A 27,071-nucleotide genomic window follows, 5' to 3' on the forward strand; every position below is an offset into this window, starting at 1 on the left:
GTTACAGAACTTTTCATGTGCAACAGCAGGGTACGCAGAGAGTGCACATCAGACTAGAATGGAGATTTACCCCACAGCTTGCAGCAAACTGTGCGTTCGTATAGACAAGCCCGCAATTATTAACTAAAGCAGGAATTACTTGCACCCGCTATAATAAAAACAGATATTTAAATGAATGTTGGGAGCCCTATTATTTGTGTCAAATAATAATGACACAGTACAGATTATAATTAAAAATATTCAAATAGGAATCACTGAAATCAGGAGATAAGGAATAGCAATAGTCCCATGTCATTTAAAATATAAATAATATAAACTTTAAATATGACACATGCAGTTTTTACTGCCTCACTTCAACAGACTTTTGATTAAATAATATATTTATGAAGTAGAACTCAGTAATAACCAATAAAATGTGTCTTGACATTTATATCTCACCACCTACCCAATGTCTTCTTATGAAGAATTCAACAACTTGGTTTAAATTCTGTGCGTCATACATTTATTAATTCCCAATACAGATAAATATTTGACGTGTTTTTAAAAAGTTAAATAAAACTTTGGATCCAAGAGTGTATTATTTCTTCCTAAAGAAAATTTATCTAGTAATCATTTGGATCAAATTGGGTAAAAGTAAGGACACCTGCTCTACAGCAGTATAGATTGTTTATGAAGGCTGTTAAAAAAACATATCCGTTCTTCACAGGACTCATGTGCTCTGAGAGGAGGAAGGAAAACTGTCAAACTTTCTGTGAAAAGTTCATGGCAAGATTTTTCAGCTAACTCCACAGGGATATTACTTACCACAGGAACGCCAGTAGATACATAATCAATACTCCAGTATACTGCCTTCTTGTGATAAATTTTTAATAGCTGAGGGAGAGATTCTCTTCTTAAATGTAAATGGCTTTAATGTTGGAAATATGGTTGAAACATTGATCATTCATGCTCCACTTCAAATGTGAACCACCTGAAATGAGCTAATGTCTCGGTTACATTTACAATACATGAGATATTGTGCTGCCTGCAGTGATGTTACCAACATCTGTCCATCTAGTAAAGAATTGCTCACGGGACAACACAAAGTCCTTCACATTAATTGTATCTGGTATCTAGTAATAAATGCCAGGAATATATCTAGGAAAACAACCCAAAATAAGTCCATGAATTTTATCTCCATCACGAAATGCACACCAACTTCATTTCTAGCACAGGTACCACTATTTAAAATACGATGAACATTACACCACCAACACTATTAAGCCAGCATCATGTCCCCAAAACATCAGAAAGCATAAATAAAAGTAGCCCAGAGTAGTGATTATCAAGGCTGAACCTCAGTTTAGTCTGAGATGACCATAATATATTGGAAACTAAGACTACCTGACGTCTTCTATGTGGATCATTAAGTAACCTTTCAAATCCCAATCTGCCATTTATGTGGGGACACAAGAAGACATGAGTGACATCTGGCATAATATGTACATTTCAAATGGCTTTTAATTTTAAAACAGATGCAAAGGTGTCAGGTTTTAGGTCAAGATTCTGCCACCCTTCTTCACATGGAATAGTATCTTACACCTTGAGTAGCTCCTGTAGGGCAGGTAAACCTTCTGTGTGCTGCAGGGCTCATCTCTGCAGAAGCTTTCTGTACTCCACAGCACAATGAAAATTTGGGGGCAAAGCCAGCAGATTAGTCACTAGGATCATCCTCTGGCCATTCCCTCGAGGTAATGAGAGCACAAATTGCATGGAGAAATAGTGGACACAGATCAGATCCACTGCCACAGAGTGGTCAGTTACAGGGAAAAGGATTTCTCCTCCAGTCCAGAGGAACTCCCCAGTGCCCATCCCAGGTACTCAGGCTGTGTATTTGTGCCAGATTTGAGTCTTAGACAGTTCACACTTCTTTACTCTCTCATGATGTCTACTGCAGATTCAGAAGGGTAGCAGTATTGGGTACAGTAGTGCCTAGAGAACTCAACCACGATATGATCCCATTGTGCTGGGTACCTTACAGACACAATAAATAACATTCCCTGTCACAGATAACTTTACAATCTTAAAAAAAAAAACCACACAAGACTTTCAATCAAAGAAATAACTTTTAAGTATTTAAGCTGAATGCACATAAGTCTGCTTTCACAGATAACAGTGGGGACATCTACACTGCAGCAAGCTGATGTACAGCTCAACCTCAGAAAAACTGGAAGACCTCCTGCGGATTTTGCAAGAGCTGAAGGTGACCCCACCTCTTTGTTAGGAAGCTAAGAGAAGGTCAGGAAGAATAGAACTCCTTAGAACTACAGTGCCAAAAGTAAAGTTAAATAGGTGATACAAATGTGTAGAAAGGAGGGTGCTGTACCCAAGGTAATTCCCATGACAGAAAGCCAGATTAAAACCTATAGTACAGTGAATCAGTATTCTGGGAAAATTCAGCGATTTCTGCTCACATCAGAACTGAAATTATCTCTGTTTCAATGTTGCTACATTACAAAATATGACAACAGTTTCACTTAAGCCAACAATTTAGGAGAAATGATTTCATTTGTCAGAAGTGAACAATCTCTGTTTCAATAGCACCTAGTTGAGTGTGACAACCTAAATAAAAGTGCGTGTTTGTACGTAGGAGCAGTGATTTCCAGCAAACAGAGTGTTGTGGATTTTCAAAGCTGTATATTTCAGATATGCATTATATTAATACAAAAAATATTGTACTGTATTGTAATACTGAGAGCTAGAGTCAGGGAAAGGGGACAGACACTGGGTACTGAGGACTACAGCCAGGCCAGCTGTGGGCAGGGGAGGTGATTTGGAGAGAAGCACTGTGGACGCTGCTGAGAGCAGGTGTGAGCACAGTCCACTCTGCAGCATGGTGAGGGAGCTTGGTGCCCTGCTGCCAATTGCTCTGCCCAGGGGAACTTCCATGGTGGTTTTGCCAAGCCCAGGCCTGTGTGAGGTGAGGAGAAGTTGGCAGCGAGGCTCAACAGCAGCCAACCCCCAGTATCTGCCCTGCAGCCTGGGGATGGATAAATCAGGTGTCTGGGCAGAAATCTAGTGAGAGAGAGGGGGGGTGAATGGCCCTATATGCCCCATCCATCTTCTGTTCATCAAGTCGGGAAACGAGTCATTTCAGAAAAAAAACATATCAATAGCAGCAATTTTCAGAAAACAGTGGCCCTATTTATAAGGGACCAAAATCATCTACTCTGCATGGAACCAAAGTAACAGGGCAGTGTGCTGATCTTATCCACAGGGACAGAAGGAAAAGAATCTTTTCCCCCACAAGTAATTCAGTGGGTGCTACCGCTGCTTAAGGTTGGGATAGTCCTACTGGATGCTGCACACCTCGGGTTGCCAGCCCTCCAAAATTATCCGGGAATTAAAGATTGATCTTTAATTAAAGATGTCATGTGATGAAACCTCCAGGAATATATCCATCCAAAATTGGCATCCCTACACACTCCAGGTGGGTCTGCTATCCCTGCCTCAGTCCTCTACAGAGCACTCTAAAACCCACCCTGCACACCAGGTTATAGGAAGTCCTGCACAACAGAGTTTTGTACAGAGCAAGATGCACAGACCCCTTGTGCGTGGTTCCCCACTTTCCACAGTGGAATTTCACTGTTTTTAGCTGGCACAGGGCCTTCTTTAAGTATGAAGTAAGTGCCTAGCTTTGAGTCACCAACTTTGGTTGGCTGAATTCCTGGGGATTTCATCACGTGACATAATCTTTAATTAAAGATTAATCTTAATTCCTGGGACTCCAGGATAATCCTGAAGGGTTGGCAACTCCATCTTTGACTCTTGCTAACTTAAAACTGTGACTTATTGCATCATGACACTTACAGAGGAGCATATGACAGACCAATATTTAATTCTCTCTCTTGTACCATACTGCATCTGCTGAAGTACCTGGGCTAAAATCATGCTTTTCCAACCCAATACAATTGTTTTGTTTTATGCGTACATAAGTAGCACTGAATGAAGAATGATTTCTGCCTGAAAGCCAAATAAAAATGGAGTCCCAATGGTGGCCATTATTAACTAGTTTCATTGCATTTCATTGATTCTGTGAAATTTTATGAGTAACAGCAGCACCATCATAATATCACTTAATATTTGTATAGCGCCTTTCTTTCTGAAGGATAACAATTCACTTAAAATAACCACACAACCCTGATACACAAATTCTATACAGGGATCACTTAATCCATCAATGAAACACAGTGTCTTCTGGGATGAAATGTGGAAGCAATTTACCAGTGCACAGCAACACTACATAAAAGTTGAGTACAGCAATGAAGACCAGCATACCCTTTTGAAAGTGAAAGGGAATATGGTAGGCAGAACATTCACACAATTCTAATTGGTCAATAAGGGTGCAGTTAGGAAACATAAGTATGAAAAGTTCCAGGAGATTTTTAATGACTAAGAGGTCAAGGCTTTGGGTTTTTAAGTCTTATCAAAACTATAGCAACTCCAGTATCATGTTGCCCCTTTGGGACATCCTGATTCAAAGGATTCAAAGGAACTTCTAAGTCATTCACATTGTATTTCTACAGCACCACTTCCATGGTCTCCCATTCTATTAACCTAAATTCTATTAACCTAGTCTACTCTGCTTAGCTGGAGGTAACAGCACAAAGCCACACAAATTGAATACTAAATAGTTGTATGAATCAAATTGCCCTTGACTTGAATGAGTATTTTGATTTAGTAATGACTGCAGGATCAAGCCACTAATGTGGCTATCATTTTGGCTCATTATTCATTTTATTTTGTTTCATTTAAATGAAGACTCGGTAAAATAGGCATTTCTGGAACTGAAAGACATTCTATTCGTCTGACTTGGCTGTTCTCAGTTACATTCCCTTAACCTTACACTTGAAATGTAAAAAAAAAAGGCAGAACAGACAATTAAAATATTAAAAGCTGCTTGACTCTAGTAGGAAAACACACGAAAACAAAACCACGCAACCAAAAACCCCTCAGTCGAATCCTGGAAAGTGCTGAGCTCCTGCAGCTCTTACTTCTCAAGATATGGCCCTTAAATACTACATTATCTTAACCCAAACTTTATCATTAAAACTTTGTTTTAAATATTCCTAAGTAGACTCTAAATTGAGCCAACGTTGCAGATTTAACAGTTCCATTATATTCTGTGAAATTGATTCTGAGGGAGCCTAGTATAAATAGTTCAAGCACAGATGAAGTATGACAGAATGAAGGGCCGCAGCTGTCCTTTAGTCAGTGCAGAACATTCTTTAACATATTTTAACAGAAAGCAGAATTCAGCTCAACAACATATGCTCATAATTATTTTGGACAACCTGATAGCTTATACTTATAGAAGTAATGGCTGCACTAGTCCAAAACATAACAACGTAAACATCTGTGAGTCCTCATTTTGAGTGGTTTCTAAAGATGTGTATTGTTAGCTTACACTGCCACCATTTTGCCTTTGTGTCTAATTGATACTTTAAGCTTTTTCTTTTTAATTGATTTTTTGTGAGCAGTTCACATTTCCAGGGTGCTATGATTAATGCTGATGCTTTCTGAATGAAACTAACACAGTCTACCTGCAGTTTACAAGCCGAGAATATTACTTGTGCAGAGAAATAATATTTTTTTGTACCAAGGGAAATCATATATGTGTTTGTTTCAAAAGAAATTAAAGTTTATATAGCCCTAATTTTCAATTCCCTTCCTCCCCACCTACCCAAACAAAACCAACTATAAAATAAAACATTGCATTTTTAATGTTTTCTGAATATGTGACCTTAAAAGTTTGTTGTGCATCTCTAGTGGTGTTTGGATTTAATTTATATACCAAAGATAAACTTACTTTATGACCGCTCATTGCATAGTACATGGGTGGGCCCCAATCCAGTTGGTCCCTTTGATTATAAAAACCTGTATTTTAGGGATAGATTTTATACCCAAGTATATGTGAGCATCTGCCTGAATTATGTACACAACTGCCAGAAGTAGGGTGCCTTGGAATCAAACCTTATTTTTATAAGGATTTATCTTCCTGTAGTAGCAGTTCCTTGCAGGAAACCCCTCCATCTCATATTTAAATACCACAGGATCCACATAGTTGCTGTCAGATGATTGAAGAAACAGGATTAATGGGTCCTGGAGCTCCATCCTTTTATCTTTGAATGTAGATTATTGGTTACCCAAACATATGTGGCAGGGAGTGGTGACAGCAGCTTTTAAATAATGGGGTGTGGGTGGGTGGGTGTACACAAAAAATGTCATCTCATCTCACAGGTATGTTGTGAAAATAAATTCACTATTTTTTGTAAAGCTCTAGGATATCATGATAATAGCACCATAGAAAAGTCCATGAGGAAATTCTATATTCAGTGCAGGTTGTTGATAAATAAGGCCCAGGGCCACATACTGAATTATGAGGACAGAGACATATTGAATAGCTAGCCATTCAATAAGTTCCATCTATCCTGTGCACTGAATGAGGCAGGATACTTCTGGAAAAAATAGTATGTGATCATACACGCTAGGAGACAGAATTAAGATTGCATGGATAAACTTAATGGAGTACATTATTTTGCAAGTTTAAATGTTTTTAAATCATTTTAATGTAATATATATAGTTATGTGTGTATGTATATGCATATTATATATATCAACATAGCACATATCAAATAAATTAAAACCGGCTAACAGATAGATCTCAAGAAACAATTGTAAATAGGAATTACCATCTACACTACAGAGTGTGTTTCTAGTACAATCCCACAGGGATCTGTTCTTGGCTCAGTTCTATTTGATATCTATCAATGACCTAGAGAAAACATAAAATCTTTGCTGGCAAAGTTTACAGAGGACAAAAAGTGGAGGGGGGGACGGTGACACAGAGCAGTGGAAAGCAACAAGGTGGGGGGAGAGAAAGAGTGATAAGTAATGATAAAGACAAGTCCGTTATACAAAGTTATATGGATTGTTTAATAAACCGGATTCATTTGAACATGTCTTTTGATATAGCCAAATGCAAGGTCATACATCTAGGAACAAAGAATGTAGATTACACATAGGCTAAGACATTCTGTCATGGAGTGCAATAGCTTTGTAAAGGATTTAGGAGTCCTGGTGGATAACCAATTGAACATGAGCTCCCAGTGTAGGGCTGTGTCAAAGAGAGTTAATGCAATCCTTGGTTGTATAAACAGGGGACTATCAAGGAAGGGTAGAGAAGTGGGATTGTATATTACGTTAGTGAGGCCATTAGTGGTGTACATTCCAAGAATTATTTGAGTTCTGTAAAAGCTGTCTTACACTGAGAGACTTCAGAAGTCAAACTATTTAGTTTACATCCAAGGGAAGGTTAAGAGGTGACCTAGTCACAGATTATAAATACATGGGGAGAAGCTTTCTGATAGCAGAGGGTTCTTTATCTGAGCACGAAGAGGTATAACAAAAACCAATAGCAAGAAGCTGAAGCTAGATAAATTCTGACTACAAATAGGCACAAGCTTTTAACTTTGAGGATAATTAACCAGTGGAATAATTTACCAACAACATGGCAGATTCTCCATCTTTTGAAGTCTTTAAATCAATGCTGGCTATCCTTCTAAAATATGTAGTTTAACCAGAAATTATGGGATTATGTTGGGATCATTGGGTTATGGAGGTCAGACTAAATCATCATGCAAGTCCCTTCTGGCATTAAAATCCAACACACACAATCACTCCCAATCTACTGCCCTCCAGTGAATGGAATATCAGCTCAAATCCTACTTAAGTGTTTGTGATGATCTGGAACTCCAGTGCTTCCTCCAGAGGATAAAAGCCCTACTAATACTGACAGTTCATGGAAATTCTCAAGTGGCTGTCCTAAGCTTCGAGGTTCTATCCTTCAAACAGCAGAGGGCAATTTACCTGATGACACACAAAGTCGCCAATGCAACCAAGGATACAGTACATGTTATGTTGTGTTTAAAATCACAGTATTTTGGTAATTTTAATGCCCCCAATATATATATAGGTGTATATATACAGGGCCTATTGTGTAGTATTAACATTATATATATAAACAGTTTTGAAAGTTTAGTCTTGCAAAAAACCAAAAAACAAACAAAAAGAACCCACCCCGTGGCAGTGAACCTGCACTGCCATTAAAATGGCCCCAAATCGTTGTTTTAATATGTAAAAATATCTGCTTCTGCAATTAGACCTTGGATATTAAAATTACACTTAGACAAATTTTATGGCCAGATTATTAACACCAGAAAGTGAATAAGGATATAATGAGAAAAATAAACAACCCTGACATTAGCTACTGTAATGCTGCTTTAACATGCACAATACAGTAACATTAATTACAGTGCAAGTGAACAGAATCATTTTCAGTCAGACTTGGAGATTATGTCTCAAAATACCCAGCACTCTTGAAATTTAAGTGAATAAATCAGAGCAAAAGACAAACTATTTTTTTTAACCAAAAAACAAAAACAAAACAAAACAGATCTCTATAGGTTAAACAAGCCAAATAAATTGCTTCAGAAGCATTCAGGCCAAAATATATTAACCTTCTGGAGATAATCCAACCTCTTGTGATTATTTTATTCCTAGTCAAAAATTAAAAATGCAAGTGTCCTTTTGGTAAGGAAGAAGCAAACTTCACTCCTCCCCCACTAGTGTTAAAGAAAACCTTAGACTGCAAAGCTTTACAGTTAGTGCCGTGTAAATCATACTGAAATGTCATAGCAGAAAGCTTGACTTTTAGATTTTTAGTATTGCCACAAGGCACCAGAAAAAAAGATTCCCTCTACACAATGACAACTCAAAGTTGAGTTCCTATTACTGCTGCTAAAGAGTCAGACTTGCTGACTTAATGGCAGTTTATATAATATTCCACATACACCCTTGGATTTTTAATATTAGCTTACATACTATTGCTTTTTGACAGCTGTCATCCCCTAATTAAATACCTTCTCTCAGTGTGCATGCATGTGTAAGATCCAGTTTTTTTGTAGTATTTTAGTTACTTGCTACAGTTATATTTCAGTTAAATAAAGGCCAAATTTAGCCCTTGGATGTGCACACTACTCCCCCCTCATTTCAATGGAAACTATGCATGTGCCTTTAAGGGCACAGCTTGCCCTTACTGAAATCACTAAGGAGTATTTTCACAAAATACATTATCTTGCTTCGAGGCTTAATTAATTTTGGGGATAATATCTGAAATAAGCTTCTCTGTGGTATGCGAATATTACTTTTATATCAGTGAGTGTATGTATAAATGGCTCAATCCTGACAAGTGCTGATCACCTTCAACTTCCAGGTCAACCTTGGGCTCAAACTGATCAGAGTTCCCTATAATATGCGTCTAAGTGTTATACATTATTCCTTTATATCTATCAAGAATCTAGTTTTTGTCTTTGTTTCTGACGGTGAAGTAATATGACAGACATATATAACAAAATTTATAAACCTTTTCTACTTTAAAATAGCAACCTAAACAGATTTTTTGGGATTGTACAGTACCAGCTGATATATCATTTCATATATTTAAGAAAAGGTTCCTCTTAGTTGGTTTAAAACATATGCTTTTTAGTGTGATCAATAAAGGTCACGGAATTATGTGGGGAAGAAGCAATTTCACGGGGTTTGATTAAGGAAATACAGATGGCATGGATAGATGGTAAATTTCAGGTCAGCTCCATGACACTATGGGCTTGTCTAGGTATCACACACTATGGGGGTGTCATTTCTGTGGGGGTGTCCTTTCTAAACAGCACTGTGACGCACATTAATTGACCTGCATAGATCTTGCTGATGTGCACTAGAGGTTCCCTAGTGCGTTTACTTTGGAGTACATTGGCAGGGTCTACAAGAATCAATTAACGTGCAACATGCTAGTAGTGCCCTTTAGAAATCACACCCCAGTAGACCGCATTACCCCACCATATACCCAAGACCTAATAGGTCTTGGATCTATGCAGTCGGTTCTCTTTACCATCACATCCCAACCTTTATCAAAGCAAATGATCTCAGGTACTATCTTTATGTGTGTGTAGTGGGGTGAACACCCGCTTGGGCCCAAAGGGGTTTAAGGTAGCCCGGGGAGAGGGCTGGGGCAGGGGAAGAGCTGGTCTGATTGGCAGAGCAGCTGCAGCTGGGGGCCACGCCCCAAACAGACCCAGCGGGCCTTACAAAAGCCAGGGAAGCCAGAAGCAAAAGAGCATTCTCTTTCTAGCTCTGAGAGGGAGGGACCTGGCTGCAGAGAACTGAATCGAAGACCTAGTTTGGAGCAGGGCTGGGGAAAGGCCAAGGGAGCCGGGGACCTCTGGCCTAGGAAAACCCCAGGCTGAGGGCCTGGTAAGGTCTATTAGGCATGGGGGTTGCAGGGGCAGCCGGTCCAAAGCCAACCTTGCCTGTGATGAGTGGCTCATACTGCAGTCGGCGCCAGGGCTAGCTGGCGACTGGCAGGAGCGTATGACTGAGGTGAGGTAGGGATAGTGGGTGGGGGGTTCCCCTGGGAGGGGGAGACCCAGAACTGTGGGGTACTGCCAGGGGGCAGCACCCAGTGGAAGGGGCACTGGGGTCCTGGGAGGGACAAGGGAGACAGCAGCAAGGTGAGACACTGGCCTAAAGAGGGCGCTCCGGAGGCTGGTGGCTAATTCCCTGAGATGACCGGCAGGGGGTGCCGCTGGTGAGTCAGAGCCTGGTTACAGTGTGTAAGAGATTATATTCATATTATCATCTGTTACTGAAATAACAGAATGCTGAAATTAACACTTCTCTGAAACCCTCACCTCACACACTCTTCCTCTCTCTTCCCTGCTGGCAAGGCTCCAAGGTAGCTAGCTTTAACCTTCTCCTCTTCCCTCTCTTTTTTCCTGGGAATGCATCTTGGCTGAGCACCAGGAATGAGAACATTGAGAACAGAGGAGAGGCGATTTCCCTTTAGCACTAGTGCTTAGCAGCTTTCAGTAATGGGGAGAATTCTGCAAGAGGGAAATTGCTCAGTTCCTGCTGCCCTGTTAAGTGCTCATGAGATCCTTAAGCTGGCACTATAGGATGAATACCTGGGAATCTAACTCAAAATCCCATGCACCAATTTGTATCTTTACAACCTTCAAAATAACTCACACAAAATAGCTTTAGGGTCCATTCAGAAACTAACCAGGTTCTATAGTACAGGCTCTGTAGATGTCTACATTATTGTTTTTAATTGTGCTATAGTTCAAGCTAACTGATTGCAAATTAATCTGAGTTAAGTAACATGAATGCTATTCACACACCACCTGCACGCCCCAAGCACTTGCCCCAGTCCTGATCCCCCTCCTGCCCTCTAAATCCCTTGGTCCCAGGTAGAGCCCTCACCCCCCAAGCCCGGGGCCCCCTCCTGAACCCCTCATTTCTGGCCCCACCCCAGAACCCGCAGCCCAGAGCCTGTACCCCCTCCTACACCCCAACCCCCTGCCTCAGCCTGGAGACCCCTCCCATACTCTGAACCCCTCAGCTCCAGCCTGGATCCTCCTTCCTCTACCCCAAACCCCTCATCCCTGGCCTCACCCCCAGCCCGAGCCCTCATCTCCTCCCGCACCCAAGCCCCACTGGTCATGACCACCTTTTTTCAACAACTGGAATATGTAGCGTAAAATAACAAGCTGCACTACGAATATATCCTGATTTATATAGTTAATGTTCATCTTACTACTTCACTGATTTTCCATCCAAAGGGAGCCCAAACAGAAGGCTCCAATATCTGCTACTGCTCAGCAGAGGGGTGGAAATATTTTACATATAGGTTTTATTTATATTCTATCTAAATTTAAAAAGATGTGGGAGGCACAATTGGATTCTATTAACTTAAAAATGTACAAGCCATTTTATTTTTTCAGTGGTGAAGTATCAGACTGCAAAACCAAAGATGATGGTTTTCTGGAGTAATATTTGTATCCTTGGCATACATCTCTAACAAACTTCATTGGCAACTCCAATATGTTTCACAGTCTGCCACACGGAGTTGTTGCTAAGGGGTTATTTGGGGCTGTGTTATTCTCTTGAATGACAAAGTCTTTCAGTGCCTTCTGAGGAATTTCTGTGCTTTGTGAACCTACACATGTCCCACAGAAATCTCTCAGGAGTTTTATATGTAAGAGTGAAATTCACTTGTCTGTAGTAAATGTAGGGTGCATTAACCAGGTAATAAAAAAAAACCCCAAACCTTGAATATTAACTGTCATTTTGGCAACAAACATGTCCAGTTGCTCAGACATCCAGATATATCTACACTGTACAGCTACGCTGCACTGTAGCTGTACATGGCAGCATCCTTGACTACCTTTACAAGGTGCTTACCTTTACAAAACCATAGTACCAAGTAAATAAAACTTTATAGAGTGCACTAAAATGTGGATGATACATTATCTCCTTTCTATAAGACTGTCCTTGGAAATCAAACAGTAGGCCTGGTGCAGTTTGTACTGCTGTGAGGCTGCTTCCTCATCTAATAGAGCTTCATATAACTGAGCTAGTGCAGAGACACAGGATATTAGAAGTGGTGGTTTTTGAATGTATGCTAAATTTAATGGCAAGGTTCAAGTAATTCATCACGCTATAAATGATGATATGAGCACTAAGAAAATGCAACCAGGAGCATTTGAATTAAATAATTTAAACAGCATGTCTGAGAGGGGTTGAAAGGAGGCTGTTTTGGTATGCCCTACAGTTTATTTGGATGGTATTCACTTTAGAAAACTGATTACTAAAATATCTTACAAATCCCACAACCTTTGTTTAACCCATCCCCTCCCCAAAACACAGACATGCACACAGAGAAAGCACTATTCCAAGTTTAATATGTACTTTAGCTTAATTTATTCTAATTTATAATTCAGAAGAGAGTATCCTATAGGTTTCAGAGTAACAGCCGTGTTAGTCTGTATTCGCAAAAGGAAAAGGAGGACTTGTGGCACCTTAGAGACTAACCAATTTATTTGAGCATAAGCTTTCGTGAGCTACAGCTCACTTCATCGGATGCATACTGTGGAAAATACAGAAGATGTTTGTTTTTATACACACAAATCATGAAAAAATGGGTGTTTATCACTACAAAAGGTTTTCTCTCCCCCCACCCCACTCTCCTGCTGGTAATAGCTTATGTAAAGTGATCACTGTCCTTACAATGTGTATGATAATCAAGGTGGGCCATTTCCAGCACAAATCCAGGGTTTAACAAGAACCTCTGAGGAACGGTGTGTGTGGGGGGGAAGGGGGTAGGAAAAAACAAGGAGAAATAGGTTACCTTGCATAATGACTTAACCATTCCCAGTCTCTATTCAAGCCTATTTCCCCTTGTTTTCCTAAACCCACCCCCCCCCCCGACTTTCTTGTTAAACCCTGGACTGTAAGGAGAGTGATCACTTTAGATAAGCTATTACCAACAGGAGAGTGGGTTTGTGGGGGTGGGGAGGGGGGGAATAAAACCTGGATTTGTGCTGGAAATGGCCCACCTTGATTATCATACACATTGTAAGGAGAGTGATCACTTTACATAAGCTATTACCAGCAGGAGAGTGGGGCGGGGGGAGAGCGAACCTTTTGTAGTGATAAACACCCGTTTTTTCATGATTTGTGTGTATAAAAACAAACATCTTCTGTATTTTCCACAGTATGCAGCTGATGAAGTGAGCTGTAGCTCACGAAAGCTTATGCTCAAATAAATTGGTTAGTCTCTAAGGTGCCACAAGTACTCCTTTTCTTTTTATCCTATAGGTAATACCCTTCTACAGCACAAAATGATTGCAACACACAAATTAATCCAGTCATTTATCAAGTACAGGTGCCTCCTAAGTTGAAAGCAAAACTTGTGTCTAAAGATATACCAGGTTTCAACTACCTGCCCTGGCCACCTAAACACACATTTTTAAAAGTACCTGATTTATATAGTTATGTTGATCTTACTCCTTCAGACTAAAAAGGTACTTTGTTCTATTTATGTATTTAAGTATAAAACAAAATACTTCTGTTATGTTGGGTGATAGCAATCCATTAAACCCAATATTATATCACATCAAGTGCCACTATTTAAATCAGTTTTGTGTTGAAGATTCAATTCTCAGAAAGTGTGTTTCTTCATAACTGGAGTCCCACAATCAAATGAAAAGAGCCCTTGATCTCTGGCCTTAGGTTTCCAGTCTAATTATGCAGATGAATAAGTTCCTGCCACCTATTCTAAAACCTGGAGAACTGTCCCTATACTAATTACAGAGAAACACCTAGCTGTAAATACCTGCAGTTCTCAAATTGGCAGGCACCCTGTTGACAGGCTACCCAATTATGTTGAGCTGGTTTGGCACAGTGCTTCAAGTGAGATGCTCTCATTTACAGTACTTAAACAAAAATTTACAGTATCTCCCCATTTTGTTCTATTTATTTGAATAAGTCTGAGCATTTTTCTCAAGGGCTTGGAATTAATCACTGGCATACACAAAGAATCAGCTAAATTTAATGTAAATTTTGCAAAGACTATTTAATTGGCTGCTCTTGTGAAGCCTATTTACAAGCTTACAAAGTGCAGGAGATACTTCAAGATATATCTATTAAACAAATAGCTTTTAAATATTTAGACATATAAAGAATCCTTGCAAGTTGCTATATAAAGAAAAGAAGCTATCCATTCACATGCTTCTTTAAATCAGACTTCTGATTACATAAGAAGTGCTATCCTGATGGATTTTCATTTCTGATCCATAATTAGATAGATCTAAGAAATAAACCAGATTCTTCTCTGCAGAGCCTATAATTCAGGCATTCATTAGACCTTCATGCCAGCTCAAATAGTGTTTTAAAGCACCTTGTGGTCTATGAAGTTCAGTAAGGCTGAGAGCTTTCCTATGCAAATACTAATTCTCTTAATCTTTAAATGGAACCAATTACATTAGCATGTGCTTTGCATGAAACATAATAGATGGCCTGTATTAGTAATCCTATTTCTTTTTAGAATTAAAAAGTAGGAGATTGAAAGACCGTGAAAAAGGATTTGCACTTTTTTTGCACAATTTTTCAAGTAACTATACAAAACATAGCAATCTTTCGAACACCATCACTATGACAACACACTTTTCTTTCCTTTTTCACACACACACACAGACTCTTGGCCATCACAGTACTTATTAAACACACGATAACCTCATACTTTTTAATGACATAGAACTCAAGAACTGTTTAAACCAAATCTCTTTAAAAGAAAACAAATAATCCTCACAAAATTGGGAGCCACCCTTCACTAGATCCATTGCTGCAAGTGAACCACAAACACCTGCAAACCTGGAACTGGAACCTTTGTCCTACAATTCCAAAAGCATACAGTTTCTTCCACCTCTAGGAAACACCTGTTGGCTGCCAGCTAAAAAGAACTTTGTTTTCTCAAAGAAGAAAATTAAACTTCTTCATGCTTTCATGGCCCTACATAATCCACTTCCTGACTTTGATCTACTTTACTACTTCCCCAGTGCATACATGAAAACACGGAGAATTTTTTTCAAGGGGCAATATTCTTAATGTGTAAGAGCCTGTGTGACATTAGGCTCTCTGGTGATGCACATTTCTGATAAAAACATAAGATCGGCCATACTAGGTCAGACCAAAGGTCCATCTAGCCCAGTATCCTGTCTTCCGACAGTGGTCAATGGCAGGTGCCCCAAAGGGAATGAACAGAACAGGTTATCATCAAGTAATCCATGCCCTGTCGCCCATTCCCAGCTTTTGGCAAACAGACACTAGAGATACCATCCCTGCCCATTCTGGCTAATAGTCATTGATGGATAGCATTTTAGTGATTTTGTTTTAATTACTTCCTGTGATAAAAATGGAGACAGAGGGGAAAATATCACCTCAAGATCACTAGAACACACATGAAACTCTCCCATGCCTCTGTTCCCATCTCTTGGCTGATTTGAAAAATCACCCCTTGAATCTGGCTCCCTTTCAATCTCTGCAGCTCCCACCAACCACATGACCTCTTTTCATGCCTTGCCACGTCTCAACCTTGTAACAACTTGGTGGTTGGACTCCTGTACCTGAATAGCCAGTGCAGTCTTCCCTGTGGGATGCCACACTCTCCATGGCAAGCACCTCACTCTCATCCCTGTTCCTATGAGCACGCTGAACTGAACACAGCCCTAGGGACAGCCTCATTGGGAATGTCTACATTGCAGCTGAAAGCAAGTTTCCCAGGCTGGATAAAGAGACTCATGCTAGCAGAGCTTGAGGTAGTGCTCTAAAAATGGCTGTGTGGATGTGCAGTTGCAGCTCTGCTGCAGACTTGGTGGGTCAGGTGCACTTGAGCTCAGCTGGCTAGTCCGAGTCTCTAGGGCCACAATGTTCACACAGCTATTTTTAGCACACTAGCTTGAGCCCCGCTCGCGCAAGTCTGTCTACTTGGGCTGGGAGGCTCGCTCCCCGCTGAAGTGTAGACATACACAGTGAATAAAAGCTGAAAGGACATTGGGAGAGGAAGGTGTAGGAGGGGAACTCAAAATAATTAGTCTTCAAAATCAATTTCATGTAATCAGTTATGTCAACCGCAAGAGCTCAAAATTCATGAGTCAATTCCCTCCTCCCCCTAAATCATGAGAGTAAAAAATACCTCATGATTTTTGGGGCCAAAGACTCTTGTGTTTTTTTGTTCTATCTTTTGATTTTTGAACTTCTGAGAGAGAGAATTAAAGTTGCCCACACATCCAAATTTATTGAGGAAGGTGATTTTGGCCCCTGCTGAAGGAACTCACCCCACATCTGCACATCCCCTGACCATCTATTAATTCTTCCCCCACCCGGCCCCCCACCCCGGATCAGTTCAGTCCGTACCACCCATCAGCTCAGCCCCCACCAGCCCTCACCCTCTCCCAGCCCTTGCGGATGGTGGGATGCTGCAGTGAGGGCCCCTCCTGGGAGAATGGCTTTGGGGGTTGCTGAGGGGAAGGGGAGCAGGAGAGAGGTTACCTTGCCTTCGGAAGTAGCTGAGTGAGGTAGGCAGTCAATCAGAGGGCTGAAATTCCCTAGAAGAGTGGAGCATCTTGAGTCACAAGACTGGCACCAACCACAGCCAAAATCATGTCACTTGCAAACACATTGGGAGAGTTGGCAATGTTGTATATTTTGGAACTACAAACACTAATAGTCATTGAAACATAACGGCATAGCTACTGCATTCTGCACTCTAGGCCAGAGTTAAGTTTGTTTGGGTGTCAACTGCATTTCCACACTTCAAAATGTTTGGATTTTTTTTTTTAATGTTTAACTCCAACTTTACATTTTCTGGATTTGATGTTCGGGTTTTTTTAGAACAAGATAATTGTAGTGTATTTATTCTAAGTTACTGATCTGTAATCTTAACCTGAGCTCCATTTAGACAATTTTTATGTGAGAATACTATATAGCGCTTGATCCAAAGCAGATGGACTTCAATGGCCTTTGATCAGGCCCATGATGAACAGTGGAGTATATCATTATCTTCAACATACTGTAGATGATCATTAGAACAAGTAAATCAATATTAGTTATGGTAGGACTAAATATTGCAGTTTGCTAAACAGATTTAACTAAAAAACAGAACTAAAATAGCATGCAAATTTCTGTGAACACAATTAAACGTAGCTATGGGAAATAAGCATTTCTAACTAATTTTATTTATATCAAACACAGTAATGCAAATTTTCACATAATCGCTTAGATATATGATTACAGAAAAAATGAGGAATCTGTATCTGGTGGCGATCTACAGTATGACTGTATGCATAATATACATTGTATATACACAAATAATTATGTAATATGACCAACATTTTCAAAGTTGGGTGTCTGAAATTAGGATCCGTATTTGAGCATATAAATAAAAGTGCCCTGGTTTTCTAAGGTTCTGAGCATTTACAAAACTCAACCAAGTCCCCAAAAGCTCTGAAAATCAGGCTTCTTAGTTGGGTGCCTAAATTTAGGAGTCTATCTTTAGCATCCCAGGTTGAAAAGACTGGCATATAATACATGGATACACTCAGATACAGAAGCGACAAACATTTCCACATGCATCTCTCTTTATGTGAATAGTCCTCTTGAAGTTAATGGGACAACTCACATGTGTTAGAGACTATTTCATGCATGCACAACTGTTTGCAGGATCAAGCCCTTATACTGTATGCATATTTACACATTATCTCCAACCACTTTAGAGTGTACAATTAATATTTGCTGTAGTAATGATGATATAAGAAAATATTGCACAGATAACATTTTGTGTCTACCACAAGAGGAGGATTTTAAAAGAAGATTTTTTCAACCAATATTTCATGTCCTATATATAAGACTAACTTTTTTTTTTAAAATGTAGGTCAAAATAAAAAGAGATTTAACTTTTAATGTTGGAATTAAATCAGTACGTGCAAGTCCTTTGAACACAATAAAATAGCTACAGGAAATCCCCTGAAACAATAATTCCTAACTATTTTTCTCTGCATTTCATAAATAATGAATGGGTAAAAAAACTACCCACTAGTAATACATTTTCTTATACACTAGTTATGCAAGCTGGCTATAACTATAAGATTCCGTGAATGTAAAAAAAATTGAATTTAGTAGTACTTTTTTTTAGCTAAAAATTAAATTTACGTGGCACCATGCTGTCATTTCCCCCCCACAGCTATAGACATAACTAGATTTTTTAAGCTTTATGAAAACAATGTGCTTTGCAATAAAGTGAAACACTGTGTCCAAAACTGCTTAGAATACAAAAATGATGTGCTTCTAATCTAATATCACAGGAATACTTCTCATCACAAGGAACCATCTATGTTTCTTTCTACCTATATATTTTTCCCTACAAAGATTACTCAGACTCTGCCAAGATAATTTAAAATGGTATTTTAAAGAATTATTGTTCCTTCTTGATTTCTCCAATGCACTTAGAAACAAGGTCATTTAAGGAAAATGAGTTTAAAGCTATTAAGTATGTTTGCTCTACACTTCATGTTCACTCAGTAGATAATTTTAATAATCATAATGGAATTATACAGGAAAGACTGCAAATTCCTTTATAATATCTAAAAAGAGATATCACATTTACAACTAATGAAATGCAGTCAGTTCAGGTATGAAACATGGCAGTTGTTTAACAGACCACACCGAAATCGCACTAAAGATTAGAACAGGAAGAAAAGCATATTTTTATCCTATTTGAACTGTGGTGAGAGTTTAAGGCAGGCAGAATGTAATAGCTTTGACGGAATTTGGCCACCGTCCTGAGATTCAGTTTTCCTTTTGTGAAAATTGTCATGGAATCTTTATGCTTACAGCCTTAATTGTCACATCTAGTCTAAAAAACAACACCTCCAGGTACACTGTGCCCCCACCAAATGCCATGCTATGGCATTTCAAGAGTGACTGTGAGGGAACAGAAAATAGTATTCCATTGTGGCACTTGGGTTTTCCTTGGTGATAGCCTACCCAAATATCTCAAGTTAAGCAGTGTCAGTTCTGCTAATTGTGAAAATTGATAATAACCCCTCATATTATGGCTTCAGAGATTGTAACCAAGAATTGCACAGACTCAGACCAGAAGATCACAGCTGTCCTTTTATGATATCACTAGTCAAATGTACACTATATAAATAAACCATGGTAGACTGTAGAAGATATTTTACTAAAACAAATACAAAAAATATTTAAAATGGATTAAAAATAGTGATTTGATAAGCTACCAAAGAGTTTGAAATGATGTTTTAAAGGGAAATTACTCAAAATAAATTTAAAATGTTCTGGTACAATGTAACTACTATGTTTTATAAAATAAAACAAAATGTTATTCCAGTATTCTCACACAATGGCTAAATGAATCTAGACATATATGATCATCCTGAAATCTCATTAGCTTTGGTAAACAGATAAATTAATCTCATTCTAACTCCAATAATCCTTCTTACTCTTTTTCTGCCAAGAAAAAAGTTGACTCTGAGTTAAATCCATATTTTTGCTTGCAAATTATTCAGAAACACTGACTAAATGTGATGAAATGCTAAATGTTTCAGCACTGAAGTATGGATTTTGCAACATACCAAAGAATTACTACCTTGGAAATAGACAAACACTGGTGCATATTACAAATTAGTACAACTGGGCATTGGCAGCCCATGATGATTATGGAGCAAAGGCATTTGCACTATGGTATTATGAGGTGCTGAGCCCTTATAACTTCAATTTTAAGGTCAATACAAGCCAGGAGAGTTAAGTATTTTGCAGAAAACAGTGGGAGCTTACCATGTTCATGTAGATGTATTAGTGGAGAAAAACAAAACCCAAAAAACCTGGACTATCAGTTCCAATACCACCAAAGATGATGTCTCAGTTATGATCCAGTACTCTTTCAAACTTCTGCCTCATTTTGATGCTCAATATATTGTATACCCTCCCTTAAAACTTCACTACTTTCATAATTCTTCCCAGGAATTCAGCTTTTATTATTTTACGGAAAGTAAATCTCTATTTTGCAGGCTAAAAATTAAAATCAGTTACTCTCAGTTATATCCACTGACAATCTAATCACTTCACCAAACCTCAACCCCAACCTACAAACATGATGCAGTTAACCTATATCCATGCTTTAATCCATTTCAAATGAGACTTATGTTTTTGGTGGGTTGGACTTATGGAACTATTCATTTTTTCCTATTACCACCAACGATGCCAAATGCCCTGCTTTGGCAAGACATCTTTTTTGGCAAGAACCTTATCCAGTCATTAGGGTGCTAGCCTGGGACTCAGGAGACCTGAGTTTAACTCCCTGCTCTGCAACAAACTTCCTGTGTGATGTTGCACAAGCAACTACATCTCTCTGTACCTCAGTTTCCCTTCTGTAAAATGGCCTCACAGAGGTGTTAACAGGATAAATACATTCAATATTGTGAGTTGCTCACATTCTACAGTAATTGGAGTCATATCAGTATGCTGGCAGATTAGATAGATCCTGCTTGGGAGCAAGTTAGCAGAGGGACTTGCTAGAGTGAGATGCCAGGCACTTTGTCACATCCCTCCTCCAAACAGGGGCTGAATGTGCTGCTTCTGCAGTTCTCCCAAATCATGCTGGCCTGGAAAGCCAGAAAACAATCCTGGACGCTAAATGCAGAGCCTCTGTATGGCAACAATTTAGACTGCCAGCCAGGTTGGGTCAAAGAACTAAATTATTAATTAACATGCACCTGCGTAAGTTGCAAAACCCTTTTTGGGCTAGTCCTTTCCTGAGTTAAAGAGGAACTGGGCTTCTTTGCTAGTGCAAACCAGCCCTAAATCCAGTGTAACCAGACATGGTATGATCTACAGATGGTGCAGAGTCTCCACTCTGCTCCCAGAAGGCAACATAGTTGGAGCGACCACAGAAAAAGGAACCACAATGTTTGTATGGAATGTAAATGTTATAAACTAGATTTTAGTTTCAAAATGATAAACTAATGGTAACCAAATAACCAACACTGGAAAGATACAAATAAATTCAATCATAAATTGAGACTGAAAAATGATAAAATAAATATTAACATAATACAACCGTAAAAGCTTTCATTTAAATTATCGGACAATAGATAACAGAAACAACATCCGTGGTATGTGACTTTCCAAGGGGAAGATGTAGCACTGTAGCACCTCACATAAAAAGCTGTCAACACTTGAAGTCTTCACTGAACTTTTTCTTCAATTTTTCCATCACTGGAGTAATGCTGACACAGGCCCACTGGGAGTAGCAATGGTGGGAGCACACAGCACATCTAGACAGTAGTGGTAAATACACCACAGCTCCCAGTGCCTTGTCTACACCTGACCACAGTTCCCATCGTTGCTGCCACCAGTGGAGCTCTATTAGTAATAGTGCAAAAAGCTCATTGTTTACCAAGTCACAGAGGCCATAGTCCCTTGAGTTGATGCCAATATCACTCAAGTCCATAGAGGCAAGCAGTGACCCAGTTACGGGTAGTGAGTGAGTGATGCAGAGCAAGTGATACGGTCTCTAGAGAGCAAGTTCAGAGGTCAGGATAAGCCAATTTATTATCATTATCATCATGCCTAGGAGCCGTAGTCATGTCCTAAGATCCCATTGTGCTAGGTTTGTACAAAATACTTCGCTCAGGATTATGTTCCACAATGTCAGGAGCAACACACCTGTAGCCTATCCACAGAGATCTTGAATTTTTGCTCAAATGAGACTTTCTGAAAACTTACCAATAGGAGGTTATTATTTATAATTCATGAAAACATATATATTTATTTTCAGAGGTAACAAAGAATTATAGCCCGTCATATAAAAAAATATTTGTAGGGTTGAAACTATACAAATGTATGGTAAAAACAGAATTTACAGAGTATTGTTTCCATGAATACTGGATAATTTAAGTTTGGCTACAGCTGTTTATACATTTATTTGAAAACAATGAAGTAGCACAATTCATCACTAGAGTACATTTATTGTATAACATTACTTTTAACAGCCATGAACTCCTTTGGGTTTTGTCAAGCAGAGTAGCCGCCTGATCAATTGACTTTATTAGTGCTGTTGGTTGAAAGAGTTAAAGTAAATTTGTACTGTAAATCTCCAACTGTGGGAAGGTCTGAATTTCCTGGCAGGTAATCAGATAATTGTGTTAATTGGCAGAGAGGGGAATGAATTAGCAGGTGTATAAAAAGCAGAGCAGAAGACTACCAGAAGGAAGAGACAATGAAGGAAGACGAATCAGCCTGCAGGAACAAAGATTAGAAAACCCCAGGGAGCTTATAAAAGTCTAAAATATAAAGACAAAAACAAACAAAAAATGATTGTGAGGAAGAAAGGTCTGGTTTTGCTGGTTTGATTTTGAAACTTTCTGTGTAGAAACTCACGGGTTCCTAATCTCTCTGGTCCTCTACTGTGGGCGTTGCAGTGGAGCAGCATTACACAGTTCGGTCAGAGACCAGACATTGTGCAGTGGAAATGGCTGTAAAGAGACAACACTCACAGAAATGTGCCAGAACCATGTACAGTTACATATCTACAAATCTCTGATTTAGATAACGTTTATCTAGATATCTTAGGTTAAGGAAGTAATCATTCTGGTAGTCTTTTAAAAGTGTACGACCTGGGTAGTGACTTGATTTTAGCCAGTTTATTCACACTTGTTCTTTTCAATTGCTCACGAGAAAAGAAAACTAGTCCCCTAGTGTATTTTGCTATATGTATGCACAGTGCCTACCAAAATGGCCCTGATCTTTGTTGAACCCTCTAAGCACTATCATAATACAAATGAACAATAATAATTTGTGATAGCTAAAAATTTTTTAAATTAGGTTAGGTTATGGAAGTGGCAGCTTTCAAGTGAAAGATAAAATGGCTAATTTCCTTCTTAATTCAAGCCAGGGATCAGAAAAATGTATCATCATCACATTTCACTGTGAGAAAAGAAGACAGCAATCCCTGTTTCAAGAGCCATGGTGCTGTGATGGGTATAACAGCAAGTCTGGTTTCAAAAATGTAAAATAGATTTTAAAATCATTCTGATGAGGAAACATCTGCGAAAATTTCCCCAGCCAGAGTTCTACAAGACAACACTTTGACCCTGAATTACAAAGAGCCAAACAGATTTCTCCTCATACCACAACAGCAATGAAATACTGCTAATTCAACTGTGGTCCTGCTGGGCCAAATTTTGCTTGTGCTTACATTTCAGATTCACTCCAAATTCATTGGACTTCCTGCAGATTTGCCCCACTGTAACCAAGAACAAACTCTGGCTCTGTTTGAATTCAAGGACGAGCTGACATCTGGCTCCCCATTTTCTATGGCATCCAGATATTCACGAATAAGGATTTGGATATGGGAGGAGTTTGGACGGCATATAAACCCTCATGTTTAGGAGATAAACTAATCTAAGAGATTAGGAAGAAACTTTTCTCATGGGACGTTTATTCCATAATCACCTTCTTTGGGGCTTTACCACCTTCCTACTACTGCTGGAGACAGGATGCTGGACTAGATGGATAACTAATCTGATCCGGTACGGTAACATCTACGTTCTATGGACCTGTTAAATCCTCTGAACACTATTTATTTTTGTTCCCATAACAAGAACTCTGGTATGGTATCTAATCAGTATTTTCACAACACTTTGCTGTTCACATTTATCAGTTTTTCTACCTTTTGGCATATGTGGGTCTTCTGATGCAGCACAAGTTGTTTTAATTTAGACCTCAGAGACCACCAGAAATCTTAATTACTTATTCAAATCAGATTAAAGTGTTGCTGCATTTATTCCTTTTATCAGCACTACATTTTTAGAGAATTTGAAGTCATGGTAAACAATCAATCTTGATCAGTTTTTTGGGGGAGAGGGGGAGATTTAATAAAGCCAATGGGCCAGCTCATGTGACTAAGGGCTGTAGAACCACACCCTTATTTTCCTTCTTTGCAAGTAGAAACCCCACATCCTTGCCCAGAGAGTCTCAGAAATAATCAGTATGCATGAACACATACAAACCCAATATCCTTAGCCCCCACATTTTTTTAAGCTAACTCCAGTTAGGGAGAAATGCTATCTTTGAGGAAAGGTAGGCAAGGAAGCAAAAAAAAAAATTAAGAAGAATTTTAAATTATATTAAAAATATCAATGTGAGTGGGGAATAATTGATTTTAAGCAGAGGAAAGAAAGGGGATACACATTTCTTTATGACAACTTGAGGTTGCTGCCTGTTAATTCACTGATAACCATATCCTGAGATGATAAACCACAGCTGGACTTTGTTTCATTGATGGTAAGATTATTACCTCATAAACAGGAAGCACCCTCAAGTTATAAACTAAATATTTCACATTTATGGAACCACATTCATCCTGAAAGACCCCAAAGCAGTTTACAAACATTAGCCCCAATCCTGGACCTCTCTGTTCTGTGTGGCTATACTGTGTGTGACTGACTGCCCAGCCATAGTCTTTCGGCCTCTCATTCAGTGTACCCTGGACCCAAAATCCTTCCTTATGAAAGTTCAGAGGAAAGCAATGTCTCCACAAAAAGTTTTGGCAAAAATGTTTTAACCAGCCCTAATATACAACTATATCAGTATACTCACCACTAAAAGCACATAGTCAATTACATACAGTACATAGACCCTAAGAGTCAACATAAAACGTTGCATGTTCTTATTTTTCCTTCCACTATAACAGTAACCTTTATACTTTTTTGAAAAAGAAACCCCCAAAAAGTAATGCTTGTAATATTATCTTGATATAAATATGCTAAATACAAATACATTTTTAGTAAAAGATCATGGCTGAGGGTAAACTCTGAAATGGATTTATTGCATTCTTATTTCCATCCCAGTACCATGTAAAAATGTAACTCTAAGCATTTCAGCAGTGTTATGAAAGTTAGATTCCTATTCATGCAGCAAGAATATTTTTTGCTTAATGTTTCCAGTCATCTCAGGCATAACATTCTCTAACTGTAATGTACACATTAGCCAGTCAGCATATAGTAAATTATTCAAAAATATAATAAACCACACCTTAAGAGGTCTTTAGTGTTTCCATTACAAAAGTTATACCGTTAAGAACTGCACAGCACTAATAGCTCAGTCCTCACAGAAATACAATTATGCCACATGCAGTGATTGCAAGTGGTTTTTGTATGCATGCTACAGTCTCGTATTTCAGTCATGAACTCGGCAATGTGCTGTACTGGTCTTAACCTCTTGTTGCCCAAGCACTTTCCGTTTGAAGGTTTGTCTACCTAGAGTGCATTACTTTAGTGTCTAGGTGCTGAAATAAAATGACGTTAAACAGACAAATAAATGTGTACTAAACTTCCCACCTGAGTCAAATAATAAAGAGCTTTTAAACATTCATTTGCTTAAAGTGAGGAAAACCCAATTTTTATGTCTAGAATGAAAAGTAGAAAGAACATGGCACGGTCTCTTGAACAATTTCTATAGTGGGGGTGCTGAGAGCCATTGAACCAAACTGTAAATCCAGTGTATGATGGAAACCACTCCAAGCCAGGGGTGCGGCAGCAGCCCCCACACTCCCAGTTCCAGCACCTATGGAACACGGGAAAATTTGTGAAGAGGATGCGTCTCCATTTCTGTCTCATCTCTAGTGCAGGACTTAATGCTAAGTATCAGAATTCACTAGTATTGCAGTTTTTATAACGTTTATTTCTATTGGGTTTATGGATAGATTACTTCTAATACATTGTAGATAAAAAGAGAGGTGGGGTAGGTATTTTTCACAGCAAGATAGGAAAATACATATCAGCCTTTGGCATCTTTACCTCATCCCCACTGCTAGTGTTAGTTCTAGGGCATATAAAGAAAGTTACTCACCTTTTGAATGACAGATATAATCCATCTTCCAAAGGGAAGAATCTTTCTTCTCTCTTCTTCACACCTAAAGTTTCCTCATCACTTACAGCCATTAAAGATCTTGTGGTTCTTTTAATTTATATATATATTTACCTATTTAAATTTGTCAGGGAGGGCGAGGTGGAGGGGAGTTGTTACCTGATGCCCCCTTACCTCCCTAAATCTTGGCTAAGACCCTGAAGACTTATGCTGGTGCTTAACTTTATAGTTCCATTAAAGTCAGTGGAACTACTCACTGGGCCAATCCTCAGCTGGAGCCATAAAAGTTTACACTGGTTTAGGATCTGCCCCACCCCCACGGTGCATAACTGGAATTCTCAGGCCCCACGGCAACACAAATAATAATGAATAAAATAATAATGAATAAAACTGAACACGTGTAAATCTCTGCAGGATTAGGGGTGTAATTGGTAAAGCATTTTGGGATCTTGCAGGATCTGGGCCTGAATTCTAATTTGAATAATTATATTATACCTAATTTAGGGCTGTCGATTAATTGCGGTTAACTCATGCGATTAACTCAAAAAAAAATTAATTGCAATGAAAAAAATTATTCACGATTAATCACAGGTTTAATTGCACTGTTAAACAATAGAATACCAATTGAAATGTATTAAACATTTTGGATGTTTTTCTATATTTTCAAAAAAATTGTAGTGTGTGTTGTA

Source organism: Eretmochelys imbricata, chromosome 10 (assembly GCF_965152235.1).
Source record: "Eretmochelys imbricata isolate rEreImb1 chromosome 10, rEreImb1.hap1, whole genome shotgun sequence".
Lineage (NCBI taxonomy): Eukaryota > Metazoa > Chordata > Testudines > Cheloniidae > Eretmochelys > Eretmochelys imbricata.